Raw genomic sequence first — 27,977 nt, forward strand, 5'->3', positions numbered from 1 at the left:
CCCGGCAGCCCTGCCACGCAGCCCTGCAGGTCGCCCTCTGCTTCCCCGCGCCACCCACGCGCGCACAGCAAGTGCTGGGGCAGGCGCCCTAGCCGCGCACGTGGGCACCACCCCCCGGGCCACCGGGTCCCGGGCAGTAGCCGGAATGGCCGGCACGAGGGCCCGCAGGCGCGGGGAGGCGTTTTCCTGTCCCCACCCGCGTTCGCTGCGCATTACAGCGACGCTCATCTCGGGAATATAACGATTAATCCAGCCGCAGGTTTCCAGATAAGTGATTGTGATGGAGATTGTTGGCGAGAAAATAGACAATTATCCGCTGTTAGCTTTACATAAAGATCGCATTAACTCAAATTAGTTATCAGACAAAAGAGCGTCGGCGCGCGCGCCCTGCCCGCGGGGACCCCCGGGCGCAGCCGGGTCCAGCACGCGGCCGACCGGGCCGAGGCCGAGGGGACGCGGGGCGAGGGGGTGCGCACGAGGGGGACCCCCGCCCCACGCAAAGGCTGTAACGCTGCGCTCGCCGGGACACAGCGCCGGGCTGCCCGAGAGCCGCCGGCGCGCCAGCTCCACCCCACAGCTCCGCCCGCGTTCCCCCACCCCCCGCGCCCCCCTCCCGGGCCCTCCTCTCACGCGCGTTCCCCGCGGCGCTGCCCTTCTCTCTCCGCCGCCCGCAGCCCTGGTTTTCTGTCCTCCAGCGCAGCCGGGGACGTCATTCATCCCCCGAGGGGGGCCGGCCCTCCTCCCCGCCGTGGAGTCCGACTCGCGGTGCAGGCATCCTAGGCCACGGGGAGCGCGCTCCGACGGGGCGGCCCGGTGACCCGCCATCCTGACTCCCCGCGCGGACACTGTCCCTGCCACCTTACGGCGTCGGGGTCGCCCTACGCAGGACCCGGCTGCCACGAGGACAGATGGGGAAGGCGGGCTGGGGGAGAAAGGGCGCAGAGTGACCCTCGGAGCTGACGGTCGGTAGCCTGGGGGAGTGGCCGGGCCCCGGAGCGCCAGGCTGGGACAGGGACAGGGCGGTGCGGTCTGGACGCTGGTTGAACAAAGGTTGCGCGCAGTCCACACACCGGGCTGCGTCCTCTGTCCCTACTGGTGTTGACCCGGGCCTGTCCGAGCACGGATTTCACTGGCGCCATCGGTGCAAATGCACAAGTCGCGGGCGGCCAGCGTCCCAACCCAGCCGCAGGCCCGTCGGGGTCCCCACGGCCGCCGGCTCTCCCTCGCGAGCTGGCCTTCCGGGCCCCCAGGGTCCCCGGGCCCCGCTGAATAGGGCGGATAATGACCCCCGGTTCCCAAGGCAGGCTTTCTGCCGCCTGGTGCGCTTGGATTTGTGTGGTCCAAGCCTTTCCCAGCTTGTCCCATTCTGTCACCGGGATAAGGGGCTCCCTCGGCTCGTTTGCACCTGCGTCGCTTTTGGCTCCTTCAGGAATGCGCTGAAGCTTGTAATCAGCTTTGTGAAGCCATTGAGTGCACGGCTGAGTGAAACTTGCAAAGCTCGAGGAGAGCGGGGCGCTGAATAGCGGCCAGCATGGGGCTGCTCTCCAAGCCCACGGGCTGCCAAATTCCAGCAGAGCCTCACAATCGCTCCGCGCGGGCGCGCCGCTTCCCCGCACTGAGAAGAGTGAGAAAAGAAAAGCGAAAAGCCCAGTCACCGAGCTTGACCGTTTGTTCCCAGATTAATGGCAAACGGCTCCCTCTCACCGCCCCGTCCCCCCAGTTTAGCTTCAGGAAATATGACCCAGGGAGTTACTAATAACACCTCATCTGATTTCACACTTTGGGCTGGAGCTTCCCCAGCTCCGGTACCCAAGTCCCAAGTGCGCCTGAGCCTCGGCCTGGCGGTTTGCTGCCTCTCGGCTTTGAACCGTCCTAGAGCGGGGACTTAGATGGAGCCACGCTGAAGAGCCCCCGTCTCGGGAAAGGAAAACAATGCGGTCCTGTTTCTTCTCTAGGCCCGCTTGCCCCATTCATCAGGACCCCCGGCCCCCTTGGGTGGATTGCAGTGGCTTTGGAAGGGAGGACGATTCAGGGAAAGCAAAGCAGAACTGCCCCGACATCAGTGTGGGGAAGATGTATTTGCTCGTTTCTGGACAGATACTAGGACGCGAGGCGCGGGCAGCCTGGAGCTGCTGTGTTCGAGGCTGCCGTTCTAGCATGACAGGCGTACTCCGAGCCACTGGTCCTACAGGGAGTGTAGCTCCTCAGACTAGGGCCTCCCCGAGCCTGCTCGCAGGCCTTGGTCCCTCTCTCCCTCTCAAGTGAGGGAACGAGGTTCCAGTCTGGCTCCCTCCAAAAAAGGAAATCCTTGTCAGCCAATAGATGGGCCGGGTTGCAGAAGGCAAACCCGTCCTCCTCAGCGTCGGACTTCCCAGCATCGTAACTGTCAGCTGGTCGGGGCGGGCCTCTTTCTTTGTGTTGTTACTCGGGGGCTCCGTGTTAGAACAGGGCCTGGCACACGGGAAACACTCGGACACATTCCTTGTACGAACGTTGTCCAGTTTTGACTCTGGACTCCAAGCCTGGAAGCGGGTCTTCTGAAATGTGGGATCCTTTCTTTCTCCCCGTCCTGCCTGAGGCCCTAACAGACAATACTTGGAGAAAGCGAAGTACAGGCACATCACAGTAAACACTCTTCACAACTGCTGCGAGTCTCTTTAGCTGATGAATTCTTCGCACAAGGACTTAGCCTTTCTTGTCTGCAAGCGCAAACGTTTTGAAGATTTGATCTGGATTTCCGTTCCTTCCGGGAATCATCACCGCAGGCCTGTAGGGTTCTCTCCCGCCGCAGCACCTTGATTTTGTGGGTGCATCTGAGGGCCTGACTGCGGCTCTGGACAAGAAATAGTCCCCTGGTGGATGGAAGGGCTTAATGAGTCTCCTTAAACGAGTCAGAAAGAGAAAAACAAATATAGTATGCTAACACATATATATGGAATCTAAGAAAAAAAAAAGGTCATGAAGAACCTAGGGGCAAGACGGGAATAAAGACACAGACCTACTAGAGAATGGACTTGAGGACATGGGGAGGGGGAAGGGTAAGCTGTGACAAAGTGAGAGAGTGGCATGGTCATGTATACACTACCAAACGTAAGGTAGATAGCTAGTGGGAAGCGGCCGCATAGCACAGGGAGATCAGCTCGGTGGTGTGTGATCACCTAGAGGGTGGGAGGGAAGGAGACGCAAGAGGGAAGAGACATGGGGACATATGTATATGTATAACTGATTCACTTTGTTATAAGCAGAAACTAGCACACCATTGTAAAGCAATTATACTCCAATAAAGATGTTAAACAAACAAACAAAACAAACAAAAAAATACCTAAGTATTACAAAGCGCGGGGAGAATGACCTTAACAGGCAGAGGAGCGAGAGAAAGCCCCAGTGTGGATGCCCAGGGACAGGTCGTGGTTACACTCTTGTGAGACACGGCGGAGGGCGGGGCGGGGGGGGGGGGCAAGACTTCTCCCGTTTATACAGGTTGACGTGCCTAAGAAACTATAACGTGTCAGCCCCGGGAAAGGGGGTGGTGGCGCTGATTGGGAAAAAGGCAGTTTGAGGGGGGAGCCTGTTCTCAAAGCGGTCAAGTGACCGCCCAGGGTACTCAGGGCACCACGGCTGTCATCAGCAGCGATGATAAGAAAATCAGTGAATGCTTTGTCCTGTTTTAAAACGCATCAGATCGTTTGTTTAAGAGAAGATAATCCTCCCATTCATCCAGTTCTGAACCCCCAAAGTGGCCCGTGAGGGAATCTGGGGCTCAGAGGGCAGTGAGTGTCTCTCTAGGCCACAAGGCTTAGTAGCAGCTAAAACGCGGAGCCATCCCGAGCCACGCCGCCCTTTCCGACATTTCAAGTTTCATGCTTTAGTATAAAGTTGGGTGTGTAGTTTTCGGCAGCATTTCTCCTTCGAACCATTCTCGGGAGCGAGTTGGGAGGCGATGCAGTAATTCAGAAATTAGTGAAATCTTATTCTTGGTGGGCGCTGGATTAAGAGGCTGGGAGAGTGTGATGCGAGGCAACTGTAATTGCATGATAAGGCTCTCGCGAGGAATTCATTGGCCAAGTTCCTGTTTCTATTCCTTCCTAATCTCGCGGAGCACGTTCATTCGCTGCAATCCGTCTCCATAATCTTCTGCGGCCCAACAGCAGCCGACAGAAGCGTGCATGTTTGGAGAGAAGAGAAAATATGCAGAAGTGTGATAAACTGATGCTAATTATCCGTATTTAGGACACCGAGTGCAGAAGGATCAGGGCTTACAAATAACGAACCAGAGCCGGTGATGATGGCTTCTGCGCGCGGAATATGTCGGAGGGGCCCAGATAAGGCTTTCACGGGCAGGAGAGATTTATTGGTCAAAGGGTTCACCTTCCACTTTTCCACCTTTATATAGCAGTAAATTATTTAGGCTAAATTCACCAGAACATTACTCTTTTATTTGGCCACATGCCATGACGTGCTCTTTCTTTCTGGCCTTTGAATACGAATCCTTGTAGTGTAACATCAGTTGATAAGGGACAAATAATTGAAGGAATAGGTAATTCCCTTTAAATCGGATGTATAGGACGGTGAGGTGGTGCTCCCAGGAAGAGCGAGACGAGGGAAAGCACAGGGGGCCGCGAGTAGAGCAGTAGCATCTCTGCCAGAAAAAAATGAACACGGACGCTCACTATATGCCCGTGTGTCCACATCTCTGTGTCCCACAGGCCAGCAAGCTTGTGCATAGAGGCTGCTGCTGGAGCACAGAGGCGATAGGTCCATTTTTCCTGTCTGGAATCCTTAGCATTTAAAAATTTAGAAGTCGAAACAAATTCTTTCTCTTCTCTCTTACTGTCCCCACATCACCTCAGACTGACCTAGTATTTAAGATTGGCTCCCAGGGCTTCCCTGGTGGCGCAGTGGTTGAGAGTCCGCCTGCCGATGCAGGGGACACGGGTTCGAGCCCTGGTCCGGGACTATCCCACATGCCGCGGAGCAGCTGGCCCGTGAGCCATGGCTGCTGAGCCTGCGCGTCCGGAGCCCGTGCTCCGCAACGGGAGAGGCCACAGCAGTGAGAGGCCCGCGTACCACACACACACACACACAAAAAAAGAATCGGCCTGCCAATGCAGGGGACACGGGTTCGAGCCCTGGTCCGGGAATATCCCACATGCCGCGGAGCAACTAAGCCCGTGTGCCACAACTACTGAGCCTATGCTCTACAGCCCAAGAACCACAACTACTGAAGCCTGTGTGCCACAACTACCGAAGCCCACGCACCTAAAGCCCGTGCTCCACAACAAGAGAAGCCACCGCCATGAGAAGCCAGTGTACTGCAACCAAGAGTAGCCCCCCGCTCGCCGCAACTAGAGAAAGCCCGCGCGAAGCAGCAAAGACCCAATGCGGCCAAAATAAATAAATAAATTTATAAAAAAAAGGAGAAAAAAAAGGATTGGCTCCCAATCCTCCCCAAGACGTCTGGCTCCAAGAAAAGACGCAGAAAGACTTCGGGCTGGAGCGATCGCGTGGCATGGCTGTGGGCTCAGTGGTAGAGATTTTCCTGCATTACAACAATTGCCTTGTAAAGGTTCCAGAAAGCAAGCACAAGTGTAGCTTAGTAGTTTGATGCACAATTTGTGGGCTCATCTTGAAATTTAAAATACTAACTAAATCCCATTCAGTGGCACTAACTTTGATGTTTCTTTTCTGACTCATCATCAGCTTGGGTACCAGTTGGGAAACTGGCCTCCTTCCTTCACCCTTTGAGAGTCTTCTAGAGTCTTCATTGGGGAATCTTTCAGCTGGTGTTGGACCACCTCTGGTCCAAGGCAATATGGCCCCTCTGTCAAATACACAGAGCGATCTAGTGCAAACCACTTACGATAAATACAAGACTTTTTAGAATAAAAAGAGCCATGCTGACATTTGGGCATGTAATTTATAATCTCTGTGTAAGGAAGTGTCCAGGAAGAATAGCTTATCTTGGGGCTTCCCTGGTGGCGCAGTGGTTGAGAGTCCGCCTGCCGATGCAGGGGACACGGGTTCGTGCCCCGGTCTGGGAAGATCCCACATGCCGCGGAGCGGCTGGGCCCGTGAGCCATGGCCGCTGAGCCTGCGTGTCCGGAGCCTGTGCTCTGCATCAGGAGAGGCCACAACAGTAAGAGGCCCACGTACCACACACACACACACAAAAAAGAAGAGCTGATCCTTGACCACACGGATAAGAAATTATCTGTAGGTTACGACCACTCACATGCACTTTTTCTTTTCAACAAGCCTAAGATGCCAGTTACCGTAAGATGCATCTTTATTTTACATGCCACTGTGAAGGAAAAAACTCTGCCACTTATAACTGTGAGCTGTCACTGAGGGTAATGGAGCACTTAGATTCCAGAGATGATAAAACTAAACACGTGTGTCTTAGAACCAAGAAAACGCAGTGTACACAGTTGTTAGTCAAATAATGAATTTGCACCATTTTGCCCCAAATATTTTCACAATTATCCATTATTCTATAGAAATTAACTTTCTTAAAATGAATGGATGTGTTAAAATAATATGCAGTCAACACAGGCAACAATTACTCTACAGTTCTATATAGTTTAGAAATGCAGAATCTAGACGGTTATCCATTCAATTCACCAAAGAAGAACAAAAAAAGAGAAAAAAGACAAACGTTCTTTCATCAGTAATACTCCAGTCATTGAGGCTAACTATGTAGGTTGCTGGCATTTCTAGAAATTACCTATGCTAGAGAAAGAACCCAGTTCTTCAATTTATTTGATTCCAAAAAATCAATGTGTTACTTCACATACATACATGTCCTGCTAAAGTAAAGTGACGAACTGAGGCTGGTTTCGTTTGGTTGGGTTGGGTGTTGGTTCTAGAGGCTGTTAATCTGGATAATTTGTTTCCCAGGATCAGGTTTTCTTCCCGAATTACAAAATTTTTACCGAAGTGATCTGAATAGTGTCTAAACTCTCTGCCTATATATGCTCTCCTGTCCTCAACGCGCCCTTCTTCCCTACCAGTAACCCATCTACGAAAATTAGCGGTTATGATGAAAACAGGGTTAAATTCAGAGACAAACCAACAACTATTTTTAAGGTAACCAGTTAAGGGCAAGGAACTAGTTAAACTGCGTATCAGTTTGAAGGTAATTTTAAAATGTAATTTCTCGTTAAGATTAAATTCAGTGTTTTTTAAAATTAGCCTGCGTTCATACACTTGGACAGTGGCAGACTTTCACCCCACTAGCAGTGGGACTTGGCAGAACGTGGAAGAGTAAAAAAGGGGCAAAGTTACCCAAACAACAGACCTAGGGTTTCTGAATGTGGCTGCTGTCCTTGCTGCGCCCTTCTGGGCTGTGGGGTGTGTGTGTGTGTGTGTGTGTGTGTGCGCGCGCGCGTGCGTGCGTCCCACGTGTGTGTGCTTGGCAGGTGAGGGAGCAAACGTGGAAGGTGGGGACACCAGGAAGAAGACAGGGGAAGCGGGAGGTATTGCAGCCCTGGGTTAGTGTCCTTCTGGAGACCAGCTCGGTCCTTCCTCAGAGCTCAGGATGACAACACAGGTGTGAATGTGAGCTCCGTGCCCAACTCCCACTATTGGTGGAAAAGGCGAGTGGTTAGTTTGGTGCATGGCTACGTTCTCTCACTCCTTCTCCCCAGAGCCTTCCCCCCACCCTGCATCAACCGACATCAAATATATACTCAGTGCATGCAAACTTCATTAGGCAGCTCTGTCCGAAGTACCTTGCTGCCACCGAGCCTCCCGGTAAGGCAGCAGAAGGATGGCTTTGCGTGCTCGTCTTCTGGAGTCGCACTCCCGGACCACCTTCTCAGGGGCGTTGCAGCCCCTTTACCAACGTCTCTGAGCTGGATTCCTATCTGCGGGTAGTATATATTGAGGTATCTGAAATAAACACAGAATTCCAATTATCGTTTGCCTGCGGACTCGTTAGCAAGATGATTACAAGATAGCGTCAATACGCTTGGCATGTTGAAACATACTTTCAGCTCCAACGACTTCAAATAGCTTCTAAGTAAAACAAATAACAGAATAATGGTGGGATTTATTTGGAATTATTCATTATGAGGCGACCCGAGCCGTGACATTTCCAATCACGTCTTAATTGTCTTTTTAGGAGCAGGAAGGGTTTTCCTGTCTTGACACACACCTCACCCCGGGCCCCAGGCAGTCTCTCTGCCTCGTTCTGTGGCTCCCAGAGCTGATGGGAGGCTAGGGGTCTTTTGTGGATCACACATAGTTTGCTCTGGTTCCTACACATTAAAAGTGAAATAAATACCCAGGCTGACTGTCCTAGATTATGATCTCTGAGCTGATGTGTTAAATGAGCCCGTTGCTTTAAAGGTTCTAAATGACAAGATTTTTACTATTACAAGTAATTTATAGCTATTTCCTGTTTGACATGACAGATCCTCGTGGAGAAGTCCAAATTTGCTTGACATACATTTATTTTAACACCTTCCCCTTCTCCAAATTCTAGCGTGTACTAACTACTGTTTTCCTAGGTGTCAATTTGCACCTGTGGGGTCTACCTCTTGAGGCTTCACTGAGGTCCCGGGCCTCCCCTCCAGATGGCTGCCTGCATTTCAGCAGCTAATGGGGGTGATTACTGCATATTTACTGTAATTTATAAAAATCGCAGGAAATGACATTTTTATTAGTCACTGACTCCACCATCACCAGCTGCAAATGGATGTTATGCATACAAATCCGTTTCTTAAAAACTGTTCTTCCCAAATCACAAGCTACCGGGCGCTGTGCTGTGTTTTTACCCTCACTGGCTTCTTGCGTCTTCCTAAGAATCCTCTCCCCTTTCCAGAGTTGAAAACCACACAGGAGGCGTCAGCCTTGGGATCTGGACCCAGGCTGCTCTGACTCCAAAGCGTGGCATTAGCCGCTGCCTGGGAGCAGCTGGCACCGGGAGGAAATGACCTTAGAACCACGCGGAGGGAGAGCCGCGACCTCGGACAGGGAGAGAGGGAGGGGGCCCAGGGACCCAGCGGGGTGTACCCTCCGAGGTGTGTCAGCCACCCGCGCGCCCAGCACTGACCGCCACTAACGAGCCTCAGAACAGAGAGAGGCAGGTGCTTTCATGTCCGTTTCAAACAGGGAAACTAAGGCTCAGCGGACACGGCTGATACATGGGGACGCTCACATCTTAACTTACATCCGCACAACCGAGATGCGCCAGGCTGCCCACCACGCCCCCTCGGTGAGACCTCTGAGGGCTGAGGAGAGACACGAGGCCCGAGAACCGATGTTGATGAGAGACGGTGGATGAGACACTGGTGAGAGATGTGCGTGAGATATTGCTGAAGGGCATGCAGGCTGTGAGCAGGGGAACTATATCCCGAGGGGCAGCTCTGCTTTAGAGAAGCCGCTACGTCATCGAAAGGGAAGGGAGGTGTGCACGGGGGTTGAACGGCTTAGGGGGGCAATTGAAGGGCCAGGGTCTCAGCTCTTCGAATGGAAGAGGAACCTGGCCAGGCTGGTGCACAAAGGGAAGCCTGAGGGGCTTGGAGGGCCCAGCTGATCTTTCGGATGAGCCCCCTGAGCGTATATGGATGGACCGAAACACAGCACAGATACTCCCGTTGGACCGGGGGTTCGAGCAGGATACAGGCATTTCAAGCCCAGGATGGGGGGGATGCCAGCTGTGTTGCAAGGTCATGAAGAAGGGAGCTTATGGGACCAAGGGAAGAGAGGGGACGTGTCCTGTCGTGGGTGGGATGTGGTTCACTGCAAAGAGCATTTCAGAGACGGGAGGCTCCCACCCCGCAGAGCACCCTGTGCCTTGAACAGGAGAGAAGTGAATATGGGAGCGTGTGAGAGAGAGGGTCAGAGAGAGAGAAAGACCAAGACAGAGAGACAGACCAAGACAGAGAGAGTCCAGGGACAGAGAAAGACCAAGACAGAGGAGGCGGGTGGAGGAGGGAAGGGAAGACGGAGGGAGGAGGGGAGGAAACAGGGGTAAGTCAGCCAGGGAGACGGGAGAGAGCTGGGCGGGTAGGGGTGCGCTGTGACTTAGGGGTCTGAGTCAGGGGTATCTCACGGTAAACATTTTCTTTTTACTCCTCTGGCTGCTACCGAAGATCTAATTAACAAGCCCCTGCTTTGGGGGAACTAAGAGTCAGGTTTAACAAATACCTGCTGAGGGCCAACAATGTCTCGATCTTTCAGGAATGTTTCCCTCTTTAGTTCTCACAACAATTTCTTCCAGTGAGGTATAATTTTTTGCCTTTTTTTTTTTTTTGCCATCTGCCTTATGAAGAAACGGAAGCTCAGAGGAGTGGAGAACGGGCCCAGCTAGTAAGCGGCGCAGCCAGTGTCTGAACCAGACCATCGAATTTAAACTTGGTGGCCCCTCCGATACCACAGCTGCGGCTGCAGGATTGGTTTCCGTGTGTATATCACAGCACAACACCAGCATGCGTGAGATGGAGAGTAAGGGTGTGCTGGAGGAGAAACGGCCATCACTGTGGCTGGGAGGACTGGACAGGAGCCCAGATCACCCTCTGCATCTCCCGGGATGGTCCACGATAGGAGGTCTTAACTGTTCTGTGACATCAGCCCGGTTGACCTTTGGGTGAAGCCCACAACCCCTTCTCAGGATAGTGTTTTTACACGTATAAAAAGGAACTGACTCATCATTTGGAAAATTGGTAAACAAGGGGAAAGAATCTAGAGTGTGTATTCCATCTTTCTATACTAACTGTATCACTGGGTAACCAAACAGTTGATGAGGCATATTTTTTTCTTGAAGAAATATTACAGATAATAAATTATAAGAATGATAGAGTTAAAATAAAGCATTGTGCAACCCCCACTTAACTAATGGATCTAAACATTGAAAACCAATGGCTTCCTTCTGCCCCCAAACCTGATGGCATCAGGCCTCTAGATGAACTCTCAGTTGACAGGAAACAGAGGAAAGAGGGACGTGATAAACTATGACCCGGGGATGCAACCCACAACCCAGATGGGGAAACTCTGCAGGATAAACAACCTCTCCCCATTTTTTTTTTCTTTTTTTTTTTTGCAGTACGCGGGCCTCTCAGGGCTGTGGCCTCTCACTGCTGTGGCCTCTCCCGCTGCGGAGCACAGGTCCGGATGCGCAGGCTCAGCGGCCATGGCTCACGGGCCCAGCCGCTCCGCGGCATGTGGGATCTTCCCGGACCGGGGCACGAACCCGCGTCCCCTGCATCGGCAGGCGGACTCTCAACCACTGCGCCACCAGGGAAGCCCTGCCCCCCTTTTTTAACTTCAAGAAATAAATTGCAAGAAGAGAGAAGAGATGAGGCAGAATCTAGAAATTAAGGGACTTAAAAGACATATCAACTAATTAAAAGTGTGACCCTATTTGAATTCTAATTTTAAAAAAATTTTTAAAAGCTAACACTTATGGATGCCTAGAAACTTGAACACTGATGGGATATTTGATGCTATTTAAGGTCGTGTTGATTTTTTAAAGTGTGAGAATGGTATTATGATTATACTTCAAGAAAAAGACCTTATATTTTAGAAGTACATACTGAAATAGTTACAGATGAAATTATATGACATCTAGGGTTTACTACAAGATAATGTAGCATTGGAAAGGATTTGGGGGTATAGTTGGGAGATGGGTATGTGCGCTTCTAGATATCATTTAATCTACTTTTATGTATGTTCCAAGTCCTCCGCAATAAAAGGGTAAAACTAAGATTTAAGATTACCAAGGAAACAACTCATATTGAAGTGCAAATATCAGAATATATTTTTAAAATATTTTGTGATATAGTAATAATTTTCCTCCATAATGCACTAAGTAACAAGTTCTGTAGCAGGTCCAAAAATGACTGCAATTTCAGAGTGGTTGGGAGTGTAAATGATATTTTGAAATATTTGTAACAAGTGTACCATGACATGAAAATACTGATTATTTCAGTTGATGACAAGGTCATAGGGAATGCCGATACTCCTGTGGTTTGTGGACTTACATTCATAACCAAAGGAAATGCTCAATTTCAGTTAAAGGTTAATAAAAATAAAGGTGACTATTTTTCTGTCCAAGTTCAATGGACATTCTGAGTTTTCCCCATGGAGTCCTTTGGCCCCAGGTTAGCGTGGTGGACCCAGGTTAACGGCCGTGTTCTCAAGGTGTGGGAGCGTTCTGGGGTGGATACCATGCTTTTTTCTGGATTAGAGCCAGGCCATGTCTGACGTGGGGATTGGAACTGATTTTAAAATCCTGGTTCTTAGCTGCTTGAGACACTCCTGGATCTGTCTTGTCTCCCTCTTTTTCTAGGAGCCATGGGGACCCTTGCTTCAGACAAGTTGGGAATCTCAGCATTTCTTCTTTCCTCCCCAGATGGAAAAATGGCCAAATTAACATTCCACATTCAAGGGACCACTTAGGAATCAGCTGTCATAATACAGAAACAGATTCCTAAAATGTTAGAATAAAAAGAGAACTTGAGGACAATTTACCACAACCCTTGCATCTGCAGGTAGGAACAGTGATGCCCAGACAGATGAGCTCTCTGGTCCAGAGGGTCCCAGCTCGCCCAGGTCATGGTGCCCTTCGTGTCTCGGGAAAGTTCCCACAGCAGCTTCGTCCAAAAGAAACTCTTAAGTGTTTGTTTATTAAGAAGTTAGGTTCAACTTAAAAATTTTTAGGTACTAACAGCTCTGTAGCCAATTGAAAAAAGTAATACATGTCGGCTGAAGAAAAAAAATGATATTTTAATTACATTCTTAAATAACTATACTGTATTACTAAAGGCATGCGTGTCTGCTACTGGAATCAGATTTAGCTGCCATCACCTTCATTTCATGTTCTACACGGATTTTTCTGTGAGACTTTGCTTTTTTAAAAAGCCAGTTTGCTTTTTTTTTATTTATTTATTTTTACCACGGTGCATCCGTTTGATGGTATAGTGCAATACAAGGGGGGCCCACATAGAACAAGGCAGTCCTGCTGAGCTGCAGGGACGGAGACTGGAGAATAGGACCAAAGAGAGAGCTGGAGGGTAGGATATAAGGAGTGCCTGGAAATCTACCCAGATGTCCCCTGAGTCCTTGACCGGACACTTGACTCTGCCTGCAAAAGGCAAGGTGCTGACATAGCAGGCAAACTACCAAGGAGAAGCGAGCTGAGTGGAAATCCCAGAACTCACGTGGGGCTGGGAAACAGTGCAGTAGTATGAAGAGACCTCGTTGAACACACCAAGCACTCAAGTGACGTCCCAAAAGAGATATGCCTTAAGAACAGGGCTACTCTAGCCCAAGAGTAAAGACTACTGCAGGCGTGCCCTAACAAAGCTTAAAGACAAGACTTAAAAGATCAAGCTGAACTGCCTCAGAATTACACTTAATTCCCTTTAAATGAAGGCAGTCACGTTTGGACATTCAACAAAGGGGCAGCTACTAGCCCAGCAGACAATAAAAAATCACCAGACACATAAAGAAGAAAAAGTGAGAAAAATATGAGTAGGAGAAAAATCAGTTAAAAATAAAAAAGACCTGAAATGGCAGACGTGACGGACTTTAATATGATAAAAACAAGCAGTTTGAAGGATTTAAATAAAAATATGAACACAGTGTGGAAACAGATGGGGAATATCAATAGAGAAGTAAAAATGATTGAAAAAGAACACATGGAAATTCTAGTACAGAAAAGCACAATCTAAAATGAAATATTTACATTCATCTGTACATTCTCCAATCAAAGTATCTGTCTTGCCCCTAAACATAACAAAGTATACAAAATGTATTGTCTCTATGAACAAAGTACGATATTAGACCAGTAACACTAGGTTTTACTCCAGCACATTTTCTGCAAGGAAGTCAAGGAACTTTAATCAACGGGGCACCACTGGACACCGTTTTCACTCTGAGACAGCACGGTTTAATCACTTCTGTGATAATGGAAGCAATCAATATCTGCACTGTTTAGTACGGTAGCCACTAGCCACAGGCAACTACTTAAATTCATTTTAATTAAAAACTGTGCCCCTCAGTAGTCAAATTTTCAGGGACTCAGCACACCTCTAGGCTCTTAAGGAGGGTAGTTATGGCCTCACACTCAATTTTGTTAAAATCTAATTTTTTGTATGTTAAAGGAATTAATTCAACTTCCTAGGCTTAGAATAATTCAGTGAATCCATTTATGCCCTGTAGTAGTTTATGCCCTGGGGAAATTCAAGTGGAATTGTTTTCTCATTTTATCGTGGTATATCTGTGCCCTATATATGCTGTAATATAGACATGTCCAGATTATATAAGGACCACCCAGATAGTCCCAGTATCAATCACGCCATTTCGTCTTTGCGTGTGTGTGTGCACATCACGTACTGGTGAGGACACAGTTAGACTCAAGTGTAGCTGTAAATGTGCATTTTGAGAAGACAAAATATTTCCCTTATTTATTCTTTAACCAAATTCTGAACCTTATAAAATAGCCTGTCATAAAGTGCATTTCTGAGGGTTTGATTTGTAGGCTCCTGAATCCATTCCCTGTTTTATGTTCGAGAATTATATATACTTTTTTGTTGACCACAACAGCTCCATGAGACTTGATTTTGGGGGACATGTGTCCTAGCTACAGCCTATTTTCTCTGTGATAGAAAGGAGATGAATGAATGAATACCTTAATAAAACCTGTGTGTATTTTCCTTTTTCTCAGCGTTTCTGAATAGGGCCCAGGAATCACTTAATAATTCTGTGAAATGGTCTTTCCATGGCAACTCTCTGGCTATCTCTAACGAGCCAGTGGATCAAAGTCCATGTTTGTGGAATAAATGGAATAATTACCCTAAATATCTGTTACATAATAGCTCTCAGATCATGCAGCTCACTGGGGAATCACACCGGGCGGGGGAGGGTGGGCATGGTCTCCTTCTCACCTTAGTCTCAATGGGTGGCTGACCTCGTCATTACTGGTCATTACTGTTCGTGGTGGTGGTGGGGTGGTGGCTGTCATTGTAGTTTCACTTTTCTAAGGATTCGAAGAAGGACTCTTTGCAGAAATGCTTCCAGATTCTGACTTAGTTGCAGTTCTCTCCTCCTCAGTCTGCTCAGGGGTGCAAGGGCTCCCATCATCTCAAAAGGAATTACATTCCCTTTCCTTTGCCCATGTCAAATGGATAAAGTCTTCAGATTGAAAAGGGAAATGATGGGGTCATAGGTAACTTTAAACCGTAACAGCAAACTAAAAACAATCACAACTGGTACTGGAGCATTTCATCTTTTGAAATAAGAACCCCACCGACCAGGAACTTCTCAGTGAGCATTCACAGCTATCTAAAACTGTGACTCTAGGGGCAGAGACGAGAAAATGCAGGAAATCAGTATATTCAAAACCTTTTTTCACGTCTAGATGCCCATACCTCTAATGTACCATAATTTAGGAGACCATAATTGTCTCCTAAAAAGTTCAGGAAAAATGGATTTCATCGAATGTATTTTGACTTTGCAGAATTCCACTCTTACCTCTTAACTCTCCTTACATGCATCCATTTGACTGTGCTCAAAACTCAGTGTTCAGTACGATCAAGTGTCACTTGATGTTGGAACAAGAAAGAGGTTTGAGGAGCGAAATCTAGCTCTGCTTTCCTATAAGAAGCCAACATAGGGAGGCAAAGCAGAAAAAGAGAGAATTCTGTGAGACAAGACAGCGTGTCCAACACCTGAAAAAAGAGAAAATTCCAATATCTTTAGCAATGTGAAACCGCAAGCCAAGGAAGGAAAACCGCAGAGGTATTCTTTAGGATTCCAATAAGGGAGTATTGTCACTGATTGGGAGCCAAGAGATCAGTGTAACTGAATAAGCAGTCTAAAGCTAGGCCCAAACATACACAGTTAATTGATTTTCAACCAAGGTACAAAAGCGATCTAATGGGGAAAGAATAATCTTTTCAAAAAATGATACTAGAACAATTGAGTAACCACATGCAAGAAATATTAACCTTTACCTCACACCACATACAAAAGTTATGCTCAAATGCATCACAGACCTAAATGTGAGAGGTAACACTATAGAATGTTAGAGCATTATTCAATAGAACTTTCTTGATGATGGAAATATACTTTGTATTTCCCAAAATAATAACCACATATGACTGTCGAGCATTTGAAATGTGGCTACTGTGATTGAGGAACAAAGTTTAAAAAAATTCATTTTATTTGAGTTAAATTCAATTAGCCATTTGGAGGCAGTGGCTACTTCATTGGGCAATGCGTTACCAGAAGAAATCACGAGGGAAAATCTTAATGACCTTGAGTTTGGCAAAGATTCCTTCAATGCAACACAAAGTGCATGAACTGTATGAAAGAAAAACAAAATCAATAAACTGAACTTCATCAAAATTTAAAACTTTTCTTCTTCAAAAGACATCGCTGAGAAGATGAAGAGGCAAGCCACAGATTGAGAAAATATTTGCAAGACAGTGATCTGAGTTGTGTCTGGAATATATAGAATTACCAAAATTCAATTAATACAAAAAAATAATAAAAATGGGCAAAATGTTTTAATAGACATTACTCCAAGGAAGATGTATATTTGGATGGCTAATAAGTACCTGGAAGGATGCTCGACTTGATTCGTCATCAGGGAAAGGCTAATTAAAGCCACATGGGATCCTACCACACACCCAGTAGTACGGCTAACAATGAAAAGCAAGTGTTGATGTGGATGTGGAGCAACTGGAACTCTCATACTCGCTCGTAAATTCCTGATATGTTTAATCTTGCAAATCATAGTGTCAAAGGTGTTTATGATAGTGATGTACAGCATGGAAGGAATGTGTGGTAAGAACAGAGAAAACTAAGCATATGAATAACAAGAACTCTTGCGAAACAAGACCATTAATAACTTCAGGGGGAACAAAAGTTTGGAACGAAAGGAAATGCAATCGTAGTTTACCACTCTTCTCAGCCATGACCAGTACTTCCACGTTCAGACTAAGGTATACACTGAATATTTAACAGAAACAATGACATACGTACTTTGGGAAAGAGGGAAGTGGGGAAGAATGTAAAAGAATGTGGAAGCTTTATAGTTGCTAATGAATAAGGTCCAAATAGATAATGTCTAAAATTAATAAATCAAGAATAAGCAATATAAAACTATAATTCAGAAATACGGAGATAAACAGTGGGAAAACAGCCAGAAGGCTTATAACAGGTTGCTGCTGGGGAATGGGACTGAGAGCTAGGGATGCCTGACACTAGGGAGGGGGGCTATTTTCCTTATAAGCCTTATAATACTGTTTGCCTTTAAAAAGTACAGTATTCAGCAAAACTATGGAGACAGTGAAAAGATGAGTGGTTTCCAGGGGAGGATGAATAGGGGAGCACAGGGGATTTGGGGGGCTGTATGATGCTATAACGGTGGATACATAACATTACGCCTTTGCCCAAACCCACAGATGTGCGACACCTAGAGTGTGTGCAAACGTAAAACTGTGGACTCTGGGTGATAATGACATGTCAGTGTAGGATCACCAATGGCAACAAATGTACCATCTGGTGGGGATGTTGATGGTGTGGAAAGCTGTGCATGCTGGGAGGAGGGGGTACATGAGAACTCCCTGTACTTTCCACTCAGTATTACCGTGAACCTAAAACTGCTCTAAAAATGAAGTCTATTAAAACTGTTCCTACGTACTATATTAATTATAAACATTAGAATCTGTCAGCACTAGATTTTAATCCTGAATTTTATGCTCATTAATGATATGCCCTTTTGTAGATAACTTAACCTCTCAGGTTCTTAATCTATAAAAGGGGGAAATATAATAATCATAAATTGGAGATGTAGTGAGGATTAAATGAGATTATATATGTGAACTTCAACAGTGATTAATCTCTTTATACATTGCATTCTTCGCAAAGAGATAGATGGTTTACAAAGGTGCATTTAATATAGCAAGATAAAGTGAATTAAAAACAAATAAGAAAAATAAGTCTGGCACCCAGGAACTGTTCACTTTTCTTTCTCCTGTAATTGGAGCAACACGTTTTGGGTAAACTTCATGAGTTCCTGTGCCTGCTACGTGCTGCCTTAAAGTGGCGTCAGTAAGTTCCCTCCACTACTGTGTTTTTACGTAAATGATTAGGTCAAGATGGACTCCTGCTTGGTTGCATTAAAAGGTCCTGTTTAGAAATAGCTTTTGGGAATAATTGCACATAGAATATTTGAAAGCCCGCAAGACTAAACTATTCAATTTTCTAGTAAACCAGGGCCTTCAGAATGTGCAATATTCACTAGGCAAGAAAATTTATTGGTGTCATGATCAAAAGAGTGAACGTCATGGCTTGAATGGTGTCCCCAAGAAGAGGTTGGCATCCTAACGTGACCTTATTTGGAAATAGGGTCTTTGCAGACAAACAAGTTAAGATGAGGGTGTCGGTGTGTGTGGTGTCCTTGTAAAGGGCAAATTTGGATACAAAGACACACGGGGAGAACTCCAGGTGAAGGTGAAGACAGAGATCGGGTGATGCTTCTTCAAGCCAAGGGACGGCAAGGATGCCAGCAAACCACAGAAAGCGGAGGGGGGGGGGGTACCTGGGACAGACCCTCCCTCGCGGCCTCAGAGGGAACCAGCTTGCAGGCACCTTGATGTCTGACTTCCGGCCTCCAGACCACGAGGCGATACATTTCTGTTGTTTGAAGCCACGCGGTCTGAGGCACTTTGTACGGCAGCCCCGGGAGATGTGCTACAATAGGGACTACGTAGTTCACAGGAAGGTTAAAAAGGATTCCTTGCTTAAAAGAATCCGGCCCGAGTAAAGGATGTGATCTAACAGCTGCGCCCCATCTCTGATCCTGGCACCGCGCACAGTACACAGCACTTCTCTGAGGCAGGGGTTGGAGGGCTCCTTGCAAACTCTTGTCTTTTTCATGCTTCGGTCTTTCCAATGTGACCCCTCTCTGACCCCCTCTGCTTTGGGTCCACCTCCAGCTTCCGGGTAACCCCTCGTTCCTAATCATTTTCTTAATGCTCCATGTATTTCTTGGGCTGAATTATGTTCTCCACTTGTTCCCATGTTCTAGTCACTGTCATGAATACATCCAACCGAAACATTTCAATCACATCCAGTTCAACTGCAATCGTATGTTTATAACAGAGCCCTGGCTTCCGCGGGCGAGAGGCTGTGTAGGAGTATTTTTATAGCGAACTTGAAACGCCCCTCGCGTATCTCCCCTGAGCTGGGTGAGAACTGCATCGAAGCCTGAAGTCCTTCCTCCGTGGCTCAGCCCACGGCTGGTCACAGGCAACCTGCCTTCCTGCACTGCCGGCTTCCTTTCCTTATTGCTGTCCAGAACTTTCCTTGGTCGTTCTCAACTTCCTCAACAAAACAAAAATAAGAAAAATGAATTTTAAAATAATAAAAAACTTTAGAAAAAAGTAGTTTAACATGCATACTTGAGAGTTCTCTCTTTCAAAGGGAGCGTTTTCTCCTATTCATAGATATTGAATCAGCCTATAAGATAAAAATAATTATTTGAAAAAATAAAAATGGTTATCAAATGTTTGGATTTCAGAGTAACAGTAATAACTCATACTGACGCCCTCTACTTTCTGAACTGCCACCTTCAGACACCGAATTGACCCGCCCCTTCCAACATTATCACGTACTGTTAAGGCCATGGAGGCTAGGATGATGATTACGTGCAGACGTGTTCCTTGTACGTTGTCCCCCAACACCCAGGACTATAGACATTTTGTCACCGTGTGGTTTACAAAGAGAAAAGGACATCCTGTACTAAGATAGAAAAAATGTCCTGGGACAGAATAGTTGACATTAAAGTGACTTAAATAGAGAAATAAAATCCAGGGCGACTCTTAAAGCAGTCTTGTCCTTGGTCAAAACTAGTAGACTAAGCATCTTTTTAAAAAGTTGATAGAAATCCTGGTGCTGGGCGCATTCACAACGAAAATAGACAAAAAGCTGATGAACACGTTTTAGCAAGTTTTTGCATATGTTTACATGTTGGTAGTTTACCATCTCTAATTCTCTCTGAGTTGCATGAATTTAAATTTGGTTATGTTAATCTGAGGAAGATATTAATGTAAAACCTTTCTTCTCATTTAAAAAAAGGATAAATCGTTTATATTACTCTTTCGAACTGAGATTACTAGCAGAAATGTATTCTCAGTTTTAAAAAATGTGAAATTTGGATAACAAGCTAAATTACCCACTTACTAAGGGAAATGATACAAAATTCTTAAAATAATTAAACCAATACTTTATTATCTAAATGAATACGTCACCTGTAGTAGCTATTTGCAGAAAAAGAAGATTGTATTTAAAGTCGCAGCTCAAAGTAAATGATGCCATTGTAGAGACATAATATAAGCAAAAATAGATCATTTAAAATCAATCTACAAGCTGCAAATTCAGTGCCAACCTGACTCGTGCACGTTTTTACCATACCCTCAGTATTCTGGTAATTGTTTACTGTGCCCCAGGCCAAAAGAAATATCTAACAGTTCCATTTGCTAAGTAGCTATGTAACTTAATATATGTTTATATCCTAACAACTTAGCAGCCATTTAAAAAAAATTACATGAACTGAATGAAAAAAATAATACTTTCACTTCATTCCCTGACTAACCCCCATTGCTGAGTAAGGCTCAGCGGTACGAGGTGCCCTCTGCACAGCTCCTCTGACCTTGGAATCACGCGGTCCCCGACACCTCACTCCCGGCCCACCCTGTGTCTCCCACGGGAATGGCTTTTGACTCAGCGACTGACAAAAACCCAATTTCGTGGAGATATGGTGTCATCAGGAGGGATTCAGCTGCAAGCAAATGTTGAGACTGGGAGCTACCGTAAGGCACGGCTCCCGGGGCAGCTGACCAAAGTCCAGCATTGCTGTGTTCCCCCCAAATTCACAAGTATCCTGAGCTGTCTCTCTGAGTTCTGTGGGGCCCCTGGGGACGCACAGGACGGGGACAAGGTTGGGACAGGTTATCTGGCACTGCCCTACCACCCAGTGGAGCTGCCATGTGCTTTCCTCTGCTGCCACCATTATTCTAACCGTAAGAAATCAACGTCCAGTTTTATACATTTCAACCATACAAGCAAGTTACACAGTCCAATTCACACTAGAACGAGGAGCATTACAGAGGATGATAAGGCAGCATCCGGAGACAGACCTGGCTGGGACTAACTGTCAACCTATTTCCACATCAAGGTCACCACCTTCAGACTTATCCCCCTTGCGCTCCCTGCTAGATTTCTTGATAGTTCTACGATTAAGGTGGAAGAGGTGAATTCCCACCCTGTGCCTCTTCACAGGTCCCCCTCCCAGTCTAAGAGGGTGGCCCCTTTCCCCTGCCCACCTCCTCCTGTGCAGGTGGCTGAATCATCTCTGTGCACCAGAGCTGGCTTTATCCTTATGGTCCTGGGAGGAAACTTACCTTAATATCATATGAAACAGCTGGGCTTGGTACCACACCGCACCGTATGATACAATATAACGCAACAGAGCACAACTGTAACACTTCACTGGCAAACCAAAGTTCCTTGCACCCCCACGTGTCAGATTATAGAGCAGGCCTTGGGGAATTGAGAGTTGGAAAACAAGTTCCCCCAGCCCAACAGTCCCTTGGATTGGGGCTTATGTACACAAGCTCTGGGGTCCACTCGCCCAGCCACAGGAGGAGGCCTGCGTGCCACTCTCAGCGCCGGACTTTGCTTTCCTGTCTCCTTAATCACCACCAGGACTGTAGCCAGGGAGGCACGCAGCGGCCAGGGCTCTGGGATATGCACCAGGCACTGTGCTAAGCCCTAAGGTGCCTGCTCCCCGCACCGCTCCCCGGGGGTGCGCGGGGGGCCTCCAGGCGGAAGCAGGCTGGCTCCTCTGGGCTGGTCCTTGACAGCAGCATCTCAGCAGCCCCCCGAAGCCCCTGCATCTGCTCCGCTGTATGGATTCAGTTCAGTAAACGGCTGTTGGTCCCCACAAGTTGCCTGGAACTGTGCTGATGCTTGAAATCAAACTTTAGGACAAACAAACGGATCAAGCCAGACACCGAGCCTGTTCTCCAGGAGGCTGGGGGCTACTGGGCACGCTAGTTGACAGGCGGTCTCTGCCCGGGGGCACGTCTGCTCCCCGGAAGGCGTTCTAGCAAAGGCAGGCCTTCACGTGCACAAGTCTGCAGGTGGCCCAGGCTTCGCACAGACTGCACAGGGAAGCGGGAAGGGCCGACCCCGTTCTGGTTACGTTTTTAAAAAATCCTAAAGTGAAGACTTCGCCTTAAAACGTTGTAAATGTGCAACTTTCCTCAAACCTGATTTAATATAATCATAACTGTTTCAAATTCATTTAAAACTTAAGCTGTTTAAATTTATGTTGAACTTGAAGCTTATAGATTGATTTAAATTATCTGTTTTTAATGCAAATGCATGATTACATTTGAGCTGTGACTTTAAAGGCAATTTTAGTTTTCTGCAAATAGTTGCTACAGGTGATGTATTTATTTTAGACGATAAAGTATGGTTTAATTATTTTAAGGCTTTTATATAATTTCCTGTAGTAAGTGTGGAAATTAGTTCGTTTTCAAAACTTCGTGGTCAATGTTTTAAAATTAAGAGTATATTTCTTGTAGTAATCTCGGATTGAAAGACTAAAATAAATGATTTATTATTTTTTAAAAGAGAAGAAAGGTTTTACATTAATGTCTTCCTCAGATTAGTATAACCAACTTTAAATCCATGCAACTCAGAGAGAATTAGAGATGGTAAACTACGAACATGTAAACTCATATGCAAGGATTCGCTAAAACACGTTCATCAGCTTTTTGTCTATTTTCGTTGTGAATGCTCCCAGCACCAGGATTTCTATCAACTTTTTAAAAAGATGCTTAGTCTACTAGTTTTGACCAAGGACGAGACTGCTTTAAGAGTCGCCCTGGATTTTATTTCTCTATTTCATTTCATCCACTGTAACTTCCCTCCTTCCTTCCTTCCTTCCGTTCCTTCCTTCCCTCCCTCCCTTCCTTCCTAGTACAGGATTTTCTTTTCTCTGTGTATGTAATCACGCGGTGACATTACGTCTATAGTTCTGGGTGTTGGGGGCAGTGTACGAGGAACACGCATGTAATCATAGTAACCAGAGCAATTATATTTATAATGTGCAATAATGATCAAAACAAGAGAGTTTAAGAAACTCTTCCCTGCCCACTGTTCACAGGGGCCTGATTATCTGGATTGACATCTTATCCATTAGAATGATGAACGATTTAGACAACAAAAACAGTGTCATCTTCTCCAAAAGCTATAGTTAAAATGCATAGGTTATCAGATCTCCTGAATGATGCCCAGTGTCCTGAAATTAGCTAAAAACCCTATTGGAATTCCTGTATTATCAAGATAGCTTTGATTCTTTCTATAGAATATTTTCTCTCACTTTACCCTGCTTAAAATTTATTTTCTCGCATGCTACTCAAATAGATACGGATCTCTTCCATGACCACACTTTTATCTAGATCTGTATCTATAAATACAATGAATGCTATCTTTATTATGATCTGAAGTAACAGTCACACGCATCATGGGGAACCCTGTGCTTTCTAGATAAAACATTGCTGATACGTAATAGCTTATTCTCTTTACAACAGCAGCCTCTCTATTTGTCCAACCTCTTCCTCTCAAAGACACTTAAAGTACTTAATGTATTTTGTACTTAAGGTTTTTGTTTTTTTAAACAAGATACTCCCGTTCTACAGATGACAATACTGAGAAACTTGATAGTTAAATATTATATTATTATGATTACAACTATGATATATTCAACAGAACCCATTTATTCCATCTCACATGTACTATTAAATGCCCTTCTCCTATTTTCAAATACCATTAAAATAATGCTCAACTATTTATGTGACTGTTTCGGCCCACACTGCATTCACGAGGGCTGTGCAGACCTAGTCTACATAAATACAAATTAGTTTGGTAAAATTAGAGATTGATAAGGCACAAGGTGACATTGCTTCGTCCTTTGAATCGCCCATCTTTAAAACAAAGATGCGGGTGTGGAGTCCGCCTCCTGTGTCTTCCTGACTGCCCTCCAGGAGAGGCCCAGTGCGTCCACGGGCAGCCAGGACGGCCGGTCCAAAAATGGAAAATAAAATCAGTAAATCGGTCAGTCCTCTCTACTTACAAGATTCTACTGATAGAGCTTAAGTTTTTTCTTCTCCCACTAATTTAATTTTTTCAAAAATAATCTAAACTGAACAATTAAGTGAGAGCACTTTATAAATAATAAACTGCTACTCAAATTTAAGTGATCTAGACACGGTCTTAATAGCTACTTACCGTAAAATTGTTGGGGCCCGTGTCCTATCACGGGTCTCCCGAGAGCCCTGCTGGACCTGCCTCAGCATCTTCCGGAGGGTGCCTAGGAGAGGGCCAGGTCCCCTGGAACCTCAGGAGCAGCCTGCCCGGGGCGCTCGGTCTGAGAACCTGCGTTGGTAACAAGCTCTCCTGGTGTCCTGTGCACCCGGATGAGAGGCCGCCGCCCTCGTGAACCTCTAAGTCTAAACCTTTGCCAACTCAAAGCCGTGATCAGACCTACTCTGCTCAAAGTTATTCCAACCTTCCTCCACGCAAAAAAAAAAAAAAAAAAAAAGAAAGAAAGAAAAGAAAAGAAAATACAGTGTGTGTGCACGCCCCACGGGAGGACCCCGCCGGACTCAGCTTCCAGCCGAGCTTTCACTTACTCCGAGGCGTCTTCCCTGACCCCCCAAGATGGGCGTGCACAGTCTGTCCCACAACTGTGGCCCTCAGTGTCACACTTCTTCATGTGATGACCAGGTCCACCCACTGGGCAGTGAGGCCCGTCATGTCCACCACTGCATTCTCAGCACCTGCGCACAGGCCACACATACAACAGGTGCTCAAGCAGTAACACGGGCCCACCATGGACTTGTAATAAATGTCTGCTGGGCAGATGAGCCAATGATGTGACGACCATCAGGTAACTCTCAAGAGAAACCGTTATTAATACGATGGAGGGGAGACGGGTTTGTATAATTATCACTGTTTCCCAGCCAGGCCACACTTGGCAACTGACGTCACAATTCCCCACGTTATCCCTGCCTGAACGGACACAGGCTTACGTGTCAAATCACCATTTATCGGGAGGTTACTATTTGCTGGGCACACAGCATACTCTTAGATCCTTAATCCCAACTACATCCTTCTGAGGTTGGCTTGATGATTTCTGGTTCACATGTGAGAAAATGGACTCAGAGGCAAAGACAGTTACCCAGGACATAGGGCTGCCATGTGACCAGCCATGATTCAACTTCAGTTCTGACTCCAAATCTTATATCCTTTCCCATCTTGCTGGACAAGGCTCGACAGAGATTAGAAACAATATAAATATCATCTCACCTCACCATGATTCTTCCTTTTCTTTGAGCACAGGTGTCGTTTCTCCCTGAGGTGAAAATGCAAACGGCCAGTTTTTAGAAGGATAAACGTCCCCCTTCAGTTCAATTGCTAACGCAGAGAACAAAGCCCCTACTTTTCCATCTGTGTGGACACTCAGGCTAAATCGCCTGCCGAGGTCTGGCCTTTCCCACATACCTACATTTCCCCCTATAGCATGGATGAATTAAAAGCACGAGGTTTCTAAACCCTTGCCCAGGTTACAACATGCTCACCTGGATTTCCTCCTGTTCTGTTGCTTAGAAAGAAAAAGGAGAAGTTGGCTTCTGCTTGGAATGTCTTCAGGCCGACCCTACCCTGCTACTATACTGTTTATAGGTGTTCTGTACCTATGAGGTTCTGTGCCCTACGCGTTCCAGTTTTCCTCCTGTGAAACCCGAGGCCAGTCTTTTCGAGGCTAAGACTCTCATCCCCACGTCTGTGAGCGTGGAGGACTATTGCTGCCACTAGATACCGTCTCTACTTAGCGTTTCCGGGGTGCGCAGAGAGAGAACAATGTCTGGGTGATAACTCTTGTCAGTCCCCCCATTGTCAAACCCAATCTTACATTCCTCCACACTCTCACAATATTTCCCCATTGGGAACACGCCTGACACTGCAATTTCTCAAAACTGCAGCTCTGCAGTGAATGCCTAATTCCTGAAACTGCAAAATCTAACAAAAGCTGATTTTTTCCACTGATTTGACTGGCTGACTATTTCGAGGCTTTGCATGTGATGCCCTGCTGTTCTTCACAAACTGCATCTTTAATGTCCCCACGCGGTCGTTCTGAAGTGGCTGTGGGCAATGAAGTCCTCGCGAGGGACCTGCGGGGCGTTCAGACTCACTCACGATGTCCGGCCTTTCTGCCGCAGACAAAATTTCCCCATAGGTTACATTTAGCAGTTCAGGAGTAGCAATCGGTTACGTGCTTTGAACCCGGAACCCATTCACCAGGAGAGTCCAGTGTCACCAGGGTGGCTGTGCAAACACAGCAGCGCACTTGGAGGTATCTGTTCGTGGTGTTTTAAACACTGCCTTCTCTCCCTCTCTCTCTGGTGTTGGTGTTTTCACATTTAAAGATGAAAAGCCAATTTAGAGGAAAATATGGCAATTCTGTTTTGTTTTCACTATCAAAATAGATGATCTTTTTCTATCTTTGGATACACCACTCGTTTGGGTGCTTTATCCACTTTTCGTATTTGTTAAAGCTCCTCGTGCTGTTACTGCAGCGCAAATTCCCAGCTTGACTGGTGAGGAAGACAAATTTATCCTCCTCCTTCCTTCTCCCCCGACCCCCGACCCGATCCTTCACCGCAAACTCCAGTTTTCCTGACTTGCCAGATGAGCCATGGGGATTTCGCTCCCTGATGAGCTACGCGGGTTTATCACCCAGATTAGCGCCTCATTCCTCCGCCCTGCTGGAGAATGGGGTCTGACGACAAACAGCCTGAATGTATTCCATCGCCCACCTCCCAGTACTGCCCCCCCGCCCCCCCCCCCCCCACGAGGTTTGCAGGAGCCCAAGCCAGGCAGCGATTCCTGCAGAGCCTAGGTGAAATCGGAAAGGCAGGGCGCCCAAGGACCTGGTCTTTCAGGTTTGGTTTCTCACGCACACACAACTGCCTCGGCAGGACGGGCCTCTCCGGCCTTCTCCGCCCGGGCTCGCGTGCGAGGGAGCCGCCGAAGGCGGCCCAGGAAGTGGAGCCGGGCGCTCTGGTGACGGAGAAGGATTCGGCCCGACCCGCAGTCCGCCCTGCGGTTGCAGTCGCCTCGGCGCGGGCCTCCCGTCTCCCCGCCCCCAACTTGTTGCGGCCGAGCCGGGAGACGGCCTGTTCCGCTCGCTGATTGTAAAAGGGTTTGACTTGCAGCTGACCCCGGGTCAGGACTTTCTCTGCACTAATCCCGCTCTCTTTAGACACAAAACACGCTGCCCTCTTCCCTCGCATCAGTCATCTTAATCCCCCCGGCGGCTGACACCCCGCGCGGCCCCCGGCTGCACCCGAGTGGGCTGGGGGTGGACGCCCGGGACCCCACGCCCCTCCCGCGCCGAGCCCGCGGGGACGCGGTGGAGCGGAGGGGGGACGGGCCGCCCCCGGCACCTGCCGATCCCGACCCGGACTCCGGGGGAGCGTCCCGGGCCGGGCCGCGGTGGGGAGGCGGGCCGCGGCGAGAAAAGACAAAGGAAAGGCCGGGAGCGCAGGGCAGGAAAGCGGAGGAGACGGAGCGGGAGGGGCGGTAGAGGGGAGGGGAGAGCGAGGCTCACGGGACGGGAAGGGACGGCTGGAGAGCTGCCGAGAGAGGAGTGAACGGGAGGAGAGGCGGGGGCCGAACCGCGAACCCGGCAGGAGGAGGGCGACGGCGGGCAGCCGGGCCCCGGCCCGGAGGGGACCGGGACCCGCACGCCGGGCGCCGCCCGCCGCCGACGCTGCCGGGCTCCCGCGGGCGGGCGGAGCGGGGTCCTGGCGGGCACGCAGCTGGGGAGGAAGGGCCGGGAAGGAGGGGGGCGGCGGGGAGGGAGAGGAGGGAGGGAGGGAGGGGAGGGGAGG

The 27,977-nt window shown here is 47.6% G+C and overlaps 1 long non-coding RNA gene across 5 annotated transcripts; it reads right to left on the reverse strand.

The window, feature by feature from the left end:
• Positions 1-625: 625 nt before the first annotated feature.
• Positions 626-27,842, reverse strand: LOC137210876 (uncharacterized). Of its 5 annotated transcripts, XR_010936763.1 has the most exons (7): positions 25,665-27,842; positions 25,393-25,438; positions 18,554-19,334; positions 15,478-15,600; positions 14,892-15,138; positions 7,731-7,890; positions 626-2,852 (listed from the first exon to the last, which is right to left on the reverse strand). It is a non-coding gene; the product is annotated as an uncharacterized lncRNA (long non-coding RNA). The 5 variants fall into 5 exon arrangements; XR_010936765.1 differs by lacking the exon at positions 14,892-15,138; XR_010936762.1 differs by having other exon boundaries at positions 15,478-19,334.
• Between the last annotated feature and the right edge of the window lie 135 nt (positions 27,843-27,977).

Source organism: Pseudorca crassidens, chromosome 18 (assembly GCF_039906515.1).
Source record: "Pseudorca crassidens isolate mPseCra1 chromosome 18, mPseCra1.hap1, whole genome shotgun sequence".
NCBI classification, from domain to species: domain Eukaryota; kingdom Metazoa; phylum Chordata; class Mammalia; order Artiodactyla; family Delphinidae; genus Pseudorca; species Pseudorca crassidens.